This window comes from Rhinolophus sinicus, linkage group LG13 (genome assembly GCF_036562045.2).
Source record: "Rhinolophus sinicus isolate RSC01 linkage group LG13, ASM3656204v1, whole genome shotgun sequence".
Taxonomy (NCBI): domain Eukaryota; kingdom Metazoa; phylum Chordata; class Mammalia; order Chiroptera; family Rhinolophidae; genus Rhinolophus; species Rhinolophus sinicus.
In genome coordinates this window covers 13,211,646-13,229,262 of record NC_133762.1, presented here as the reverse complement: position 1 = coordinate 13,229,262, position 17,617 = coordinate 13,211,646, and the positions used below count along the sequence as shown (strand labels likewise).

Genomic DNA, 17,617 nt, shown 5'->3' with positions numbered 1-17,617 from the left:
GAAACGGGAAGTAGAATGGTGGTTGCCAGAGGCTGGGGGAGCGGGGGATGGGGATTTAGTGTTTAACGGGCAAAGGGTTTCTGTTGGGGAAGATGAAAAGGTTATGGAGATGGATGGTGGTGATGATTTCCCAACAGTGGGAATGTACTTACTGTCACAACATGGAAAAATGGTTAAAATGGTCCATTTTGTTATGTATATTTTACCACAATTTAAAAAAATAATTACTACCAAGGAACAACAACAACAAAATAACTTGCATCCAAACTCTCAGCTCTTCATGCCAGCTCCGGTCATCATACCTCAGCGAGAGTCTCAAAACAAGGGTGTGGTGAGTGTTGCTGTGGGTGCAGAGCAGTGGAGAAAGGACTGACTTCCACCGAGGCACATGGTCTAGTGTCCAAACACCACCTAAGGAAAGGACAAAAAAGTGTTTAATAGGCCTGAAGATAAATGTTTAAGTTAATAATAATAATAATAAGTGTAAGTCAGACCCTGAAAAAAATCTCCAACAGAAATTCAACGCAGGCCTCAAATGCAGTCAAAGACAAAACTTGTCCCAGCCAGACCTTTCTCGCCGTGTGCCGGTTCCGAGTACAGACTCAACCTCAATTCCAGTTCCGGTTCTACTACTTTGTGTCCCCATATGTAACATGGGTGTTCCAGGGATGAAATGAGTTGATATTTGACAAGCTCTTACAACACTGCCTTAAACATAGCAATCACGTGTTTGTTAAGTATTATGCCACCAACCTCAGTGGCCAGCAAGCTTTACTTCATAATGTCTCAGAACGCACCAGCCGTCTGCTGAATCCCTAAACGTCGGGCTGCCTGGCAGCAGGCACAGGGGACAGGGACAAGGTAAGTGCGGCCCAATGACCTCTCCACACAGCTCGGAGGCCTGCGGGAGCAGAGGAAGCACGGGGGCAGGTAAGCGGGAGAAAGTCACAGGTAGGAAGAGGCAGAGAAGGGACAGCACTGAGCAGGAGAGGAGAACGAGAAGACGAGGGAAAAGCTGGCAGAGCCCATTTTTAAAACGAGGCGGTCCCCACTCTACCTGCGAATCAGAATCACCTCAGGCACTTTGGAAACTGCTAGAACTTGGCCACAAGCCACAAGATTCCAATTTAATTGCCCAGTGAGGGGACACTGGTTAACGATCCATCAGGTGCCCACAAATGACAGAATAAAAAGCTTCATTTCTAATTCTGCTCACTCTCTCTCTAACCCTGCATTCCCTCCCTTCACTTCATTCTTAACTTTGACAGACTAGTGTTCACTTTGGATGCTAAGGAGGGCTACAGACAATATTAATGGAAAAATCTAGAAGGGAATGAAACTCATTATCCCAATTCTACAGAAGGGAAATAGAGACAACATTTTTCCTGAAATTTTTCCTATTTGGACCTTCACATTTCAAAATGTAAACTAACAAGCAGGTATCACGCTATCCAAAGGAGGACGAAAGTCAGAGACCGGGGGACAGGGCAGGGGTGTCTCCGGTTTGATTTCCCGAATTAGTTCTGAGCCTCTCCGATGAGCGGCCTGGTCATTTCTTCCAGGTTAACCTTGGTTTCTATGGCCACTGGATTCTTCTGGGTTATTCAGACCGCCTCTCGTTCCCAGTACACAGTTTGGCTACAGAGAGGGGCTGGCACACCCAAGTTAGGCTTCACTGACCCAGGCCGGCTGCTTCTGCTAGGTCACCCGATTCTGCCAGGTCACATCCACACACTCGGATTTATAGGAGCTTTACAGTTTACAAAACACTATTCCCACTTCATAAGGAACTTGCCAGTGGGTGGCAGCGCTCAGGTTCTCCCTGCCTGCGTCCAAGGACCGAGCAGCCCTTCCACTCAGAACTCTGAACTGGGAGGTCAGATTTCACATTTCCCATTTCCCAACACCCTCACCTTCCCAAGGTTCCACGGTCTGCGGCACACATTTCCCTTCAGTTTGGTACAAAGACAGTCACTATAGCCTTTGCCACGAGTATGACAAAAGAGCAAGAGTAGAAATCAGTGTCCTGGAACATTCTTCTAGATTACAGGTTCTTCCAACACCAGAAAGATTAAGAACTGTCAGAACCAAAGAGACCCTAGGAAACCATTTAATTTAAGTCACTGACTCTACAGCAAGGAAACGGAGGCCCAGAGGGGTGAGGTAATCAACGGAGACAAAGTACATAAACTGAAAAGTGTCATTACTGTGAAAGACCCTGTTATTCCTGGCAAGGGGATGGGCCCGGCCTCAGCCTTCCCCGAGGGGCTGAAGGCTCCTACTCAGTTACCCACTCACATCTCCACCTCAGATACCAGGCAGAGGCTTATGTACCCCTCAGACTGCTGAGTCTAGGCCTGGACACACATCAGAAACATCTGGGGATCAACACCGATGCCTCACCCCACCTCTGACCAATTTTTTCAGAATCTTTAGGGGAGGGGGGCAGGCATGTTAACACACAGGTGACTGAGGTCTGGGGTTGAAACACCACTGTCTTTAGACCAGGGACCACTGGCCTCAAAAATCACCCAAAAAGTTAAAACAACGCAGACTTTCGGGCCCGCCTGGAGACTGACTCAGGAGTGGATTCAGGGCCCTAGGAATCTGAAGCTGCGACAGTTCCCCCGTGTTTAGAGAATGGGGCATTCAGTGTGTCCCAGCACACACACCGGTGTTCCCGTTGACCCTGGAATCCTGGGTGGCCAAGCAGCTGGCCTGGGAAAGGCTCCCAGCTGATGACTCACGCTGGTGCCCACTCTGAGCTGAGAGCTGCTGCACAAGCCTCACGCTGCCAATCACCAGCAGCCAGGGCCATCCTCCCCCAAAGAGGTGGAGCCCACTGCGCTCTGCACAGCGCCCCAGGGCCCCCATCTCACGCAGGGCCCCACCACCACTTAGCAGCCCAGGGGGATCACCCCAGCCTCCTCCTCCCACCTTCCCCTTCTTCACTCCGGTCCCAGTTACACTGACTTGCTTGCTCTTCCTTAAACTCCTCTTGCTTTTCTCTCCACTTCGATGGCTCCTCCCTCAGATATCTGCATGGCTCCCTCTTACCTCCCTCAGATCTCTGCTCAAATGTCTTTTTATCAGTGAGCCTTCTCTGACTTCCCTCCCCACCAAACCTCCCTGTCCTCCATCCCTGCTTTGTTTTTCTCCGTAGTACTTTCCGCCATCTCTCGTATTTTATATTTTACTTGTTTATGGTCTATAAGCCCACACATACTAGAATAGGAGCTCCACAAAGGTAAGATTTTTTGTTTATTTTGTTCCCTGCTCTATCCCCAATGCCTAGAATAGCGCCTGGCACGTAGCAAGCACTCAAATATTTATTCTAGAAATGAATGCATCAGAAACACCAATCTCAAAACGTAATTTATATCAAAAGATCATAAAGAAACCGATTATACCAAAATCACTTCTCCACTGATCTCATCGAGGCAAAAAGCCTTTTTTAAAACAGGCTAGAAGCCTAATGAAACAGAAAGCATTTAGGAATATTTCCAGTCAATTAATCCAATCCAAATGAGTTTGTGAGTCAAAGACAATTTGATCTGAGAAATAGATAATTTTGGAGACAGAAAATGAGGGTGAAAGAAGGTGATCAAACACATGGACTTTCAGATGCCGTCCTGACATGTGCAGGTTCAGGAGAAAGCCTGGGAGCACTGACAGCCCCTCTCGGGTGGACCAGGAAGATCACACAGGCTCTCAGCCTGGGTCACAGTCCATGAGAAGCAGGCCCAGCGGGATCTGACTGCACACTTACCACCAGGCCCATGAACCCGAGGGGCACCCTTCCCTCCCTTTCTCCTACTTATACTCCACCTGCTTCCAAAACTCATTTAAACTCTACCAGGTGGGGAGGCTGGAAACCTTTGCAAGGCAGCCACACAGGAGTTGGGGAGCGTCCCGCCACAACCAGTCCTGCTGATGTCGTCTGTCCCACTCCATGGCTCCATCCCTTTCCTCGTTCCCTCTTTCCTCGCCCCCTCCAGTCTCTCCCCTCGGTCATCCGAAAACCAGTCTTCCCCAAATGCCACTTTCATCAGGTCATACACTCCTATCACAGACCTAAAAGTTTCCTACAGCCTCCCACGTCGGCTCCAAAGGGCTTTTGAGAACCTCTGTAAGCTGGGCCTACACTGCTCCCCGCTACCTATACATTTCAGCAGTCTATCATCGGGTATAGAATTACGAGGGGTTTGTTTTCTTCTTGAATGTTCCCAAAATTTCTAAACTGAGCATATATTATTTTTTCACTGAAGGAGAAAACAATCATCCCAACCCTTTAGGACTTGGCCCAAATCCCCCCCCCCCCCCCAGTGCTTGGCCATGCTGTCCCCTGTGCCCCTGCCAGGAGCCCCACGGTGGCCCAGAGGCAGCAGCAAGGAGGGCTAGCAGCCCAAGCCTGACGTGCATGCGAGTTTCCCTCCCTGCCTCCCTCCGATCTCCTGCCCTGCAGGAAGTGTCCCTTCGGACACTCTCACCCCCAAGTGCCTGCCCGGGTCCCAGTCTTTCTCTCAGTTGACTTAATTAATTCCTGGTAATTAAAGCTACTGTTTGCTGATGAACTGCTAAGAGTCTGACCCCTCCCAGGGGTGTAAATATTTTAAAAGTGGACTCCAAATGGAAATGCAAAAGGCTTGACTCAGAGGAATGGAGCTGTAATGGTGGCATGACAGGCACTGGGGCTCATACTTTGTGGGCAGGTGGCTACCTTCCCCTGAAGGGTTCAGGTGCTTAGAGAAGCAGTGCCCAGGTGAGACAGTGAAGCAATGGAAGATGAGATTACATCCTTGCCACCACCTCTCTCCTCCCAAATGGCCATTCAATCCATTTTGGGTACCAGAGAATGTTCCCCAGAGGTAACCACAGCCATCTCAGGGGGTGACCTGTGTGAAAGTAACCACCACCCTCAGCAAGAAAGAAAGGCTGCCTTAAGACACTTCTGGTCTGGAAGCAAAGCGTTCTCTAATTGCTGTCAGTGGGGGAACCCTTGAGGGCAAAGTTCAGCTCACTCGATTCTTTTATGCTTGTGAAGCAGCCAGCCCTGGGGAGGGCCCAGGGTGGATCTTTCCTAAGCAACTGGATTATGTGGATTATTGATCAGTGAGGGCTCCACAGGATCTCAAATATAAGTAAACATTCCAAGGTAGTATTAACCGCACACCTAGTATTTGTAAAGGTCTGAGGACGGGTAGCCTTACTGAGGTAGCAGGCAGTAAGGCACTTCTCACAACCTCGGCCAGTTCAGGTCAGGTCCGCAGAGTCTGTCTAACAAGGCAACGCAGCCCTGGCCCACACAGACCAGAGCCTCGCTGCGCCAAGCCCCGGAAGAATCTGAACAGCTGCTTGCTGCCCACCCCTGGGCTCTCTTCTCCTCTGAAAATGCCAAAGCCCGGCCTCAGTCAGAGGTGCCTGCAGGCCCTGGAATAGCCCTCAGAGGCTTGCAGTTACAGTGGACACCTATCTTCCAGCCCCCTCCCTCTGGTCTCACTCTGCCTTTCCGCTGCTAAAGGATCAACTTGAACTTGAGGAACTGAATTGGTAGAATGTACAATGCTGTCAAGGGCAGCAGACCTGGGGAGAAAAGCGGGCCAGGCCCACTCCCTCCACTGGCCCGCAGAGTGTGGTAATGGGCTCCTATGCCGAAACACAAGGTAGGCATGAGGAAGGCAGCCCCCTTCACCCCTAGGACAGGCTGAGCGCCCAGAGCGGGGAAATCCCAGGAATGCACAGGAGGCTCACACACAGGAACCCCTCCCTCTGGAGTACCACGATCCCCAAGTTGTAATGCCAAGGTTTCTAGCATCCTCATATCCACCCACAGGAGGCTAAGCGCTGTGGTCCACGGGAGACGGCCCTGGGCCACGCCTGAAAGGAGGGATTTCTTTAAGCACTTTTGTAAAAGCACTCTTACAGAAAACATCCAGCAAATAAAGCTAGAATCCAAGTCAGACTACTCACCAGCTCCTCCCACCCAGAAGGGTGCAGCCCTGCTCTCTGGACTCGGAGCCGACCGCAGTCAGAAGGCCTAGCCTCATTCACCTGTCGGAAGAGCGGTGCCTACCGCACATCTAACCAGGCATCTTCTCTGAGCTGTGCCCAAGGACGGGTGACCACCTCGGGCAGCACACACCTTCTACAGGGACAAAGCTCTCGGCAGTTTGACTTTCTGTTTTAGGGAATTCAACGCTTGCCTCCAAAATGAAAATAGGTATACTGGTTATATTCATTTTTGTTTGTTTTTGCAAAGATGTTTTCTATAAGCTTGTAGAAAATGCAGATGGTAGGAAAAAATACAAAGAAAAAAGTAAAAACCACCACAATCCCACCACTGGGACTCCTCAAAAACTTTTCAGATGGCTCCAGTAACTCTGAAGCTCTCACAAGCAGAAATGATAAAGTCATACTGCCCCCCTGCCCCCCACACACACTGTTTAGAGGCCAGGAGTTCATCTGTTCCGCAGACATGCTCTTTTTTTTTCTACTCAACATCGTGTGTGTGGCATCTTCCCACAGTCAATCACAGACACAGACTCCATCATCCTTTTCAACTCCTGGAGTGTGTTAATGAGAAAAGAGGGCCACCATTACCTCTTGATACAACACCCTCAGAATCTGAAATGGAGAAGGTACAGGATTTACCGAAAGTCACACAGTGAACGAGGACAGCCAGTAGCGCTAACAGGTTTGAGAAATGACTCCGTGGTGACACCAAACTTGAAAGGTGTTCATTAACTTTTCTTTGAGTCATAAAAAGAATCGGCTATGTCATTTCAACACATATACACACTTCCCGCTGTCAAAGAAAAGCAAATGTTTGGATGGAGTAACACCCTGATCCCCTGGAAACACTTCTCAAAAGTAATTAGCTAATGGATATCACAGCCTACCCTCCCAGAGCATGAAGGGGAGGGCACTGGCCAAGGTGCCCACAAACGGGAATGCACAGATGTGGGGGGCATGCAACTGCTCCAGCTCACAGACGTCAGCACTCAGAACTCTCCCCTCTTCAGCATGTTCCCATTTTTGTAGGAAAAGTTAAAACAAACTTACATATAGAGATAGAGCTGGAGATAAAGGTCTAATACAAACATTGACTATTAAAATGGTGACAGCAGCTCCAGGTTGTAGGATTTACCAGTTAGTCTTATTTCCTTTGTATACTTATCTGTACTTCCTAAATGTCCTACCATGTTCATTCGTGGGTAGTTGATTTTATTGTTTTAAAAGAAAATCAATCCACAATCTAGGTTGGTCTATTTGGATTTAATTTTTTACTGTAAACAGAAAAAATACAGATTCAGAACTCTAGAGGGTCCACCACTTTCCAGTGTTGCAGAAGCAGAAAAAGTGGAAGAGGCAGCTCAAACCTCACGAAGATTGCAATCCAATAGGAAAGCTTGCCATGCGTTACTGGACTGTGAGTAGAGGACAGGAATTACTACTTTCCTGTCTGTCTCCAATGTGTAGGGAAGATTTTTGAATCAGTCTCTCCTTCAAATACAACCCTAAGTCCCCCAACCTCTCCAGAAGTTCACAGACCTCTGATCCCAGAGCAACTTCCAATGCATCTGTCCACAACCACTCCGAGCCACAAAATTACCCACCACTTAGAATCTGCAAATCTCCTCCAGGAACCCAATTTGAGGGAATCCCCTTTTCCAATAGTATATTTCCAAAAAAAAGTTATTCCTCTTCTTCCTTAAGTTTCACAAATACAAACACAAGATCCCACCCAACCGATACAGAATCATTTGTTCCATCAATCAATAACCACTGTTGACTACACTGTACAGCCTTTGAGGACAGATTATGTTAAAAGAAAGGGTTAGTTTTCATGGAGTCTGAGAAAAACAAACAGGAATTGAGGAGCAGGAGTTTGTTAGTATTACCCAGCCCCAGCCAGAAGTGGGTGGGTGTGGGGAGGCAATGGCCAGCGGACAGAAACATCTGTCATTCTGCAGTTTCATTTCTCATGGCCAGTTAATACCCTGAGTTTATGCATCAGTCTCTTCCAAGTTTGATTAGTAAGTCAGTCTCCCAGGACCCAATCAGCTGAGTGCCCTAAAAACTGAATTTTGGGTCTACGAAACTGAGAACCAGATCCTGAAGCATAGTGAGCCCCCCAAAATAAAGCCACCTCCAGGATGACATCTGTTTCTACCCTCTCTCTAAGTACAACACCTACCACTGTGTCTACATGATGTATCGAATGCCCCCTAATACTAGTGCCCCATGCTTTACAGAATAAATTCCAAACTTCTTGATTTGCCTTTCACAGCTCCAACTTAGCTTTCCAGCCTCACTCCGGAACAAACCAAGCCTCTCATGACTCCATGTTTTCATACGTGATTCTTTCTACCTAGAAAGTTTTGCCCAATCTTGCCTGTAAAATCCCCATTCTTCCTCCAAAGCCCAGTTCAAAAGTCACCTCCTCCTTGAGGCCTTCCCTGCTTCCCCAGGCATTTAGTTCTTACTGTTCCCAACAGGTCTCTAACTAAGAGTGCATTAGAGAACTTCTTAAGTACATTGTAGCTCTCATCCTTTTAAATATCTGATCTCCCCTGAATACTGTGAGCTTTTTCAGGGAAGGAAGTCACTTTGTATCGGTAAGTTGTAGCACAGCCTCAAGTGCGAAATGGGAGATCAACCTTGAATGATTGATCACATGGCACAGGGCATTAAGTTATTTAGAGGAAAAGGGGGGGAACAAGTATCTCACAAAATTTAAGAATTAAATTATATATTTAACCTCATCCAAAATGACCACAATATGCTGAGAGGCAGCATGGGTGTTTAAAAAATTTAAATAATAATAGCAACTAACATTTGAACTAAGTGTTACAATGTTTACATGGCTTAATTAATTTGATCCTCACAACAACCTTATCATAGGTCCTTTTTAACTGCACGTAATCTGGGAAAAACTTGAGGCTTTTCTAAACAGGAAATTGAGGCACAAAAGAGGTTAAATAACTCAAGATGATTCGTTAGCAAGTGGTAAAAGCAAGATGCAAACTCCAGTAGTTTAGCACAAGAGCCACTGGGCTCTGGAATCAGGCAGACTGGGGTTTGAATGCAGATTGTGTTACAAAGGTGGCTTTAGATAAGTAGTCTGTCCCCTCTGGGCTTGTTTTCTGTCCCCTCTGGGCTTGTATCTGTCAAGGGGCAGGACAACCCCTTTCTCTTAGGGTGCAGAGAAAACTAAATATGATAATATATGCAAAAGTTTCTAAATGGATTGCCCTACCTAGCATGCAGTGCCATAAATGCTAATTCATTTTCCCTTCCTTTCCTAAAAGCTGGGCAAAATAGACTCATTGAGGAAAAGGATCTCCCCCAGGCTGCTTGAGGCTTTTCCAAGCCGATCAAGTAGTTAGGCCACTGAACACCGAAAGCCTTGCCTTACTTACCTGCTTATCTAGTTCCCACACAAAGGCCAGAGACCTTTTAAAATGTAAATGTCATTGTGTCACATACTTAAAAACCTTCAAAGGTTCCTAATAACACTGGGGATACAATCCAAACTAAGGAGTGAAGGCATTCTGTCCCCAAGGCCCCCTGTGATCTGACCCACCTCTCCACAAACTTATCTCCCCTCTCTCTTTCCCCCTCCAGCCACACAAGCTTCTTTCACTTCCTCTGACTTGCCGTGCTCTGTGCTGCTCCACACATGGTTAACTCTTAACCTTCCTTCAGGTCTCAGCCTAAACGTCACTTCCTTCCCTGAGCCCCCAACCCAAATCAAGGCCCTTCACTCTTTCTCATCATCTCTTCATCTTTCTTTCCTTGCACTCTTCCCAATTTAAAATGATGACTTAAACCCTTCCTTAAAAGTGTTATTCAAAAGATACCTTCTTAGGCCTTCTCAGGCCACTCGAATATAAATTCAACCCCACCAAATATCTCATATCCTCCTTCCCTATTTTCCTTTTCTCTTCAGCATTTAGCACTTTTTAACAGACTATATTTTTTATTGCACGTTTTACTTTGTTGTCTATCTTTCTCCCTACGAAAATGAAAGTTCCACAAGGGCAGTTATTTTTGCTTGCTTCTAAAACAATGCCTGGCACATATTTATTGATAAATATTTGTTATTGAATGACATTTCAAGATTATTTGTTTATTATTGGGCCTTCCCACTAGGCTATGAGCTCAAGCTAAAACATATCTTTCTGGTTTTACCACTGTATTCCCAACACATAGGCCAGTGCCTGGCACATAATAAGTGCTCAGTAAAAACTTAACTGAATGAATCAAAACCCTGATCAGCAGGAAATGGTCAGAATACATGTGCAAGCAATATACTTCCTCCTCTCTTTCACTGTGCAATGTACCTGTGAGTTTGGGGAAGCAGATCCCTGCAATCCCACCAAGCACCCACCAGGCCAGGCATCTGTCTGTGCATATCCTGTATGCTCAGCCATACTGTACATGCCAACAGATGCACCATACAGGCCCTACATGAACGCGGAGCTTGAAGGCAAGTGGGCTAACCCTATCTTGCCCCAAGTCCCATTCTCCTACTGCCAGTCCTATTCTAGGCAAGTCCTGGGGGCCAGACATGCTTCCCTGGATGGGTTTGTGGGTTTATTCCAATTCAGGACTTTTAATGCCACCTCTGGCCTACTGAAAAAAAAAAGAAAGAAAGTAAAAAAAAAAAATCCCTGAGCAGCTCCAATAAGCCTGGGGTTCTCAAAAGCAGACATACCTAAGGACCTACGGACCCCTCCCCCTCACACCCGCTGATCCAAGGCCAGGAGGCCATCTGTCCAGCAGACGCTCCTCTCCTCCCTCGGGTCACATTGAGCCTTCCCCCCCAGGTTGGCAGGAAGAGCCCCTGCAGAGAGACAATTTCCACCCTGACCAACAGGCCTGGTCACCCCCTGAGGACCCCCAACTCTGGGGCAGGAATACCTGTCTGCCCAGGGTCAGAACTTGGGCGGAGGTAGGGGTAGGGGACTGAGGGGCGCCCAAAAGGGTCGATCCGCGAAGTGTCTGCCTCATGACGGCGCCAGCTCTTCGGGCGGTGGGGACGGTCGGGCTGACAGGGCGTCCCAGCGGGGGAAACTGGCCCCGTTATCGGTGCCCCGGCGGGGGGCCGCGGGCTGTCGCCGAGGCGGCCTGTCCCGCGCGGGGAGGACAGCGGCGTGCGCGGCCTCCCCGTGGGTCGCGGTGGCGGAAGGGGCCGGCGGCACCCGCGGGGGCGGGGTGGGTGGCGGCCGGGGCCCGCCAGGCGGCGGTCAGGGAAGCGGCTCCGCCTGGGGCGGCGGGCAGGGTCCGCCTGGCTGCAGGGCCGGGCCGCGGCGCTGGTGTGGGCTCGCCCGGCCCCGCTCAGCCCCGTCCGCGCTCCGGCGGCCTGGGCCGCGGCCCCGGCCCGGGCCCCGCCTGGCCGACCCGCGGGGGCGCTTACCTGGCGGCGGCAGCGGCGGCAGGCCCAGGCTCGGCCGCGCGCGTCCCCGGCGCCGGCTGCGGGAGCCACAACATGGCGACGGCGGTGGCGGGCGGGGCTGCGGCTCCGGGGGCGGAGCGGGGGCGGGAGCCGGCCTGGCGGCGGGACCCGGCTGGGGCCGCGGGCGGGGGAGCGGGCGGAAGGCGACTCGGACCTGGGCACCGGCCCAGGGCGGTGTGGCTGAGGGGCTGCCCCGGCCGGGCCCCGGCCTCCGCGTCCCGCCCGCGACGGGCTGCGCCGCGCGGGCCCCACGGCGGCGGCGGCGAGAGGGGCTGGACCCGGGACCCCGGCCCAGGGCCCCCGCCCCGCCAGCCCCGCGAGCACCCCGCACGGCTGGACCCGGCGGCTGCTCCCTGAGACCTGGGCCTGTCGTCCTGTGACGCGCCTCCCGGACGACGGCCTTTGGTGGGGCCGAGGTCGCCCACTAGGGGGACTGGATCTGCCTGCGCGAAGTCTCGCCCCAGCGCGCGCCCCTGGAGCCGGGACGGCGGCCTCTTGCTGGCACGTAGTGGGGCCTCACTAGGGGCGGTTGTGACAGGAAGCAGAGTGGCGTGCGCCTGGCACTTAGTGGGAGCGCTTCGAGTGTTTGGTCAGTGCCAGACGGACACAGGGCTTGCACGCAGGCTCGGAGGTGCGGGGCGCTCGGACGTGCTGCCTCAGGGGTAACCGTGGGACAAGCCGCGAACCGAGGTGCAGGGCTGGCGACGGGTGCCTCTCAGAGGTGGACAGGGACATCTCTGAATTCCTGGGGAAGCTATGACTGTGCAAGGTGAGAGGCGGGCCGAAGGCCAGGACAGTGACCCGCAGGGAGTCCTAAGCACCCAGCGTACCTGGAAACGGGCGGCACTGAGGTGGCAGCCAGGTCAGGGTGTAGGAGCACCGAGATGAAGCCCTGGTGTCTCGCGTTGAGCTCCCACTGCTAACCGGGAAAGAGATGCCTCTCCGCAGGAGGGGTGGAACTAAGTTTCTGCCACCTGGTAAGGAGCGTGTGTTGGTGAAGCACTGAAGGCAGGAACGGTGGCGAGTCTGTCCAGAAGTTTGGTAGTAGGGGCGGGGGGGAGGGGGCTAGTGAGAGTAAAGGGCAGGGGTGTTTTGTTTTGTTTCGTTTCAGTTTGAGGAGGAGCTCTCAAATTCAGGAGCTGAGAGAAGAGAATAAGAGATAAGAGAAGGGATAATTAAGGTCTCAGAAAAGGAAATGGCGATGGGGTGAGAAAAGGCACACCTCTTCCTATCAGACTTAATGCATAATGATAGAAATATTTTGAGGTGGGGAGGCCTGCATACTGAGCCCTGCATGTTTTCATGAATCAGCTGCCTGGATGACCCCAAAGTCATTATAGGCCTGCTGGAGTGACTGTCCTTTAAAAAAAATTGCAATTGGCTCAAACCCCTATTCCACTTAAAGTGGGAAACCAGCATACCTGAAATATCTCCAAAGATTTGTGGGGGAACTTACATTTCTCTAATTATCACTGGCTCCAATTTCCCATTTCCAAAAAGAACTCTATTGTGCTCTATTAGGAAATTTGTCTCTATACTCTGGATACCACCCCCAAATACAGAGCAGTATGTGAAAACAAGCAAAATGCCCAGTGTTATATGATTATTAAATAAATTATAGTTTATTTGTAGCCATTAAAAGTCATGTTGAAGAAAAAGATTAAGATGATATAATACCAGCTTATAATATATAAATATATATATCATGCATAGATAAAAAAATGTTTTTTTTTTCTTCTGTGACTTCTGTATTTCCTTATTTTTACAGTATGTTAATGCTTCTCTTAAAGTCAGGAAAAATGGCAAGCAGAGATGGGCTAGTTGAGGAGGCTGACCTAGGCAGAAGGAGCAATGCAATCAAGGCTGCAGAATGAGAAATGCATGGAGTATTCTGGGAACACCCAGAAATCAGTTTGGTTAGAGCACAGGATTCCTGTGGAAGAAGAGTGAGCAGGTGAGTCAGTCTGGAAAGGTAAGCTAGGGCTACGGGCCTCAATGCCAATCTGAGCCCTTTGTAATTCGCAGGCTGGGAAGAACCCCTGGAACTTGAACTGTGTAGATAAATTTTAAAGTAAATTTTCCTGTCCCCTCTTACTTAATGAGATTCTAGATCTCAGCCCTTCTATCACAGTGATATTTGGACATTTGATTGACTGAGAGCAATGCAGTAGGCACAACAGTTTTTGCATTCCAAACATTCAGAGCAAATTAGCAAAGAGCGAACATGAAAGGAAGAGAAATGTGCACCATAAACTAGTACTTTGCAAACTTTTCTTAACAACTTCCTATGAGTTTGGCTTTTTAAAGATCCCATATACAAGTGAGATCACACAGAATTTGTTTGTCTCTGTCTTACTTATTTCACTTATAGTATAATGCCCTCAAGGTCCATCCTGATTTTGAAAATGGCAGGCTCTCCTTCTTTTTTTATGGCTGAATAATAGTCTCTGCAAGCTTTTTTGACTGCGGCCCTCCATAAAAAATACATTCCACATCTCAACCCGGAATGTACACACGTTTGAGCACAAATACTTGTACACACACTTCTGAGACAAAAGTTTCCTGAAATACTACCCTTATTTTATGCTCTGCATGCTGGTATTTTCTTTTCTTTTTTCTTTTTCCACTTCAAGTTCATCTTTATTTTAAGGAGGATTTTATTTTTGGTGTTTTTCACAGATTTATTGAGGTATAGTTGACATACAATAAACCACATATACTTAAAATGTACATTTTTGTTTTGACATGTATATACCCATTGCATGCAAATATTTTCAACTTGGTTATTTTTATTTCATTTTAAATACTGGTCAGGACCTACTACATTGATTTTACAACCCACTATAGGGTTACAAAATGCCTTAAAGCACACTGAAAAGAGGCTAGGCTATGTTTGCAGTCCTCACTTAAATAGCCATACAGGCTGTGACCGTAAGCGTGCCATGTTTACCTGTCCCAGAAATCAACAGGACTCGCAGGGGGGGAGGGGATAGAAGGATTGGCAGGAGCCATGTTTGAGTTCTTCTTCCCTTCAGTAAATACTTCTTGATGTCAATATTTCTCAAGAGCCATAATGTTTTCTTCTTTGTCTAGCTTGAGATACAGATTGGACTTGATACAAGGCTAGACTACCACCTGCAAACCAGAGACAACTTTTCGTTTGAATGAACAGAATCACAGACTGAAATAAAGGGGAAAATAATGTGTCTTGACTGTGACAGTACATAGAGGCCATCTTATCCACAACTGTTGGAGAATTATAGGGACAGTGAGTACCATCCCTTTCTTACAAGTTTGGAACCAATGAAAAGATGAAAATATCAACTATATTACCAATAAAGCTAAAATGAAGACCAATAGACTTTTTAATATTCCCTGATTTAAAATTAGCTTCCCCCAAACTTCAACCTCCCCCATGCAGAAGTCTAGCAGCTTTAACCGAGTGAGAGAAGATTGTACTCTCTCTGAGGGCAGGCAGATCCAAATTCACCAGTTAGGTAAGTCACTCCTTCTGGAAGAATCAGGACACATTCTCCTCTACCTGTCCTCCAATGAAAACAAAAGGATTAGGGAATAAGGATTTATCTCTGCCCGAACAAATTGGGTCTGGCCCAATAGTAATCAGTTCATTGAAAAAGTATATTAAAGGAGTGAATTATAAAAAAATGACATGTACACACCTTAACATTTCATTTTCAGTTAAAAACTATTAGGAACTCCCACTTACCAATTTTTCTATGTGAGGCCAAACCTTATCTTTGGGCAAGAGTGCTGATTGGAGACCCTGAGCTGTCTTTCTTACCCAAATCATATCCATGATGTGTTTTCTATGCTTTCCAATAGGTTTCTTTAAAATTGACTGATGACTTAAAACTTCTTGCAAAGTAGTATAAGCAGAGGCTTCTTATTTCTAATTAAACATTATTGGGGTGACAATGATCAGTAAAATTACATAGGTTTCAAGTGTACAATTCTGTAATATCATCTATATATCACATTGTGTGTTTGCCACCCAGAATCAGTTCTCCTTCCATCACCATATATTTTAGAGGCTTCTTAAAACAAACAAACAAACAAAATATCTTCGTAATCATCTCACCCACATTGGCTCAACAGTAATTTTCAATTAGTCTTTCGCTAATATTTCCAAAGCATTCAACCGGCATTTCATAGAAACAACTCTTTCTTTTCATGCTTATGTTTCATCCGTTTATGTCAATTTTCATTAAATTCATTACACTCTGGCACACAGGTGTCATAAGCTGGTTTAGGACCAAACACAACAGACCAGGAGAAGGAGAGAAGTAGAGGCAAGTGAGAAATGCAGACAAGAAAAGGTCCACGACAGGAAGGTTAGACACTATTCCACATCACAAGCAAACAAGAGCCCTGGAGGATTTAAAGCAGGGTGCTGACATGATTCGTTTCAGGAAGATTCTCACAGCAGAGTGTAGAGGACTGGTTGGAGGATGCTGGAGGCAGGAAGATGAGTTAGGCATCTAACTCAGCTGGTAGAAAGAAGCATGTAGGTATTCCAGAGATGAACTACTACTCCAAAGCATTCAGCAGGCCATGGGTGGTAGTTAGTGTGCTTATTTGGAGGGCATGGAAAGTGTTGATTCCAGAGAGTCCATTAATAGGAGAACCGTTAATGTCCATAGACTAGTATGACCAACCCTGTGTGTGCATATTTTAACATTTTTCTTCCATCATTTATCCATTTTATAAACGTTATTGATATTCAGGACAGTGTCAGACACGACGTTAGGCCCTGAAGATACATAGCTCATTGAAGAGGAAGAAACTGATATGTAAACTGAATGGAGAAAGAGGAATATCGTGCAAATCCCTTTACCTTGTCTCTACCCCATCCCCTCAAAATCACTGTTCCTCCATTCCCGTTGAACTCAAAATGGCTTTAAATGGCTCAGGGTCGGTATGGGTATCACAGAAGTGCTATGTATATTATATATAATATATATAATATATATGTTATATATTATACATACTATATAATATAATGTATATCATATATTATATTACATATATCACTTCTGTGATGCCCACATGTATGTGTATTATATATAATATATGATATACATTTATCATATTATATATATATATATCATTATGTACTTTCCAGTGCCGATGAGATGATGCAATTGGTACATTCAGAGAAAGCTGTGGCGATGTGAATTGGTATAATCCTTTTCAAAAGCAATTTGAGAGTATTTCTGAAGAGCCTTAATGTGACTCATCAATACCCCTCCTGGAAACTTTCCCTTGAGTAATAATCCTCCCAAAAGAGAATGGCCCCATGCACAACAATATTTGCTGTAGCCTTGTTTGTGATAGTGAAAGTCTAAACCATGAAAGGTTAAGTAACTTACGGTACATAACGTTGTGCAACTTACCATTGAGTATTGAGAAAAGGGTAACTTGGAAAACATTTAATTATATATTAAATGAAAAAAGATACCATTTGCTCAACTTTACGAAGACTCACTGAATCGTACACTTTAAAAGAGTGAATTTTGTGACTCCCATCTCAATTTTTTTTTAAAAAGATACAATTTTCATTTGTGCTTTTGTATCAGCCAAGATCAGCATCAAAATGTGTCACTGAAGAGAGTTAATGAATGGACCATGTACAAAGTCGTGGGCAGGGGTGAGGGATGCCAAAAAGACGAGCATCTGCTGAAAAGCCATTGTTGACCATAGAGGGGCACAGAGATGGAACCAGAGCTCAATGAGAGCAATAGCTGAAGGAGAGTAAGGGCCAATGGGAACTTAGAAGAATACAACTCTACCTCTCTCTCTCTCTCACCCTCAGATCTCATACCTCCCCCTGGCTGAACCCAAGAGGAAGACCAAGGGCAAATGAGCACAGATGTCCTTCAAGGTCAGCCCTTGAGAAGGGTGAAGAAACAAAGGCAGAATTATCTAGCAGGTATGCTCTTATAACAATGTGAGAAGTGTCTAAGCATGTGACCGAGGACCTTAAGGGAATCTGGAAAACCAGTGTTTCTGGAGATACCAAGGGGAGGTAGCTAGAGAGCACGTAGGATAAGTAGATGGGCAAGAAAGATTGCTAACTCAGGCTGAGAAATAGATGAGGGCCAGAGAGGGAACATTTTATCTGATCAAATACTAAAC

General features: G+C 47.2%; 2 protein-coding genes across 6 annotated transcripts in view; one reads left to right on the top strand and one right to left on the bottom strand.

Moving 5' to 3' along the window:
* Positions 1 to 11,557, bottom strand: part of ZNF592 (zinc finger protein 592) — a 43,478-nt gene extending 31,921 nt beyond the window's left edge. Inside the window, exons 1-2 of one of the 2 annotated variants that reach the window (XM_074317561.1) lie at positions 11,423 to 11,557; positions 303 to 411 (exon numbers count right to left, since the gene is read on the bottom strand). The gene's annotated coding sequence lies outside the window, so the exon portion shown is untranslated. Of the gene's footprint in view, positions 1 to 302; positions 412 to 10,926; positions 11,359 to 11,422 lie in introns of those variants that run through there. The other variant, XM_019743468.2, reaches the window with a different exon arrangement.
* A 172-nt stretch (positions 11,558 to 11,729) lies between these two features.
* SEC11A (SEC11 homolog A, signal peptidase complex subunit) overlaps positions 11,730 to 17,617 on the top strand; it is a 43,197-nt gene continuing 37,309 nt past the window's right edge. Inside the window, exons 1-4 of one of the 4 annotated variants that reach the window (XM_074317589.1) lie at positions 11,730 to 11,962; positions 13,252 to 13,415; positions 14,555 to 14,729; positions 17,295 to 17,411. The gene's annotated coding sequence lies outside the window, so the exon portion shown is untranslated. Of the gene's footprint in view, positions 12,439 to 12,566; positions 12,668 to 13,251; positions 13,416 to 14,554; positions 14,730 to 17,294; positions 17,412 to 17,617 lie in introns of those variants that run through there. The other 3 variants (XM_019743472.2, XM_019743471.2, XM_074317588.1) reach the window with 3 other exon arrangements.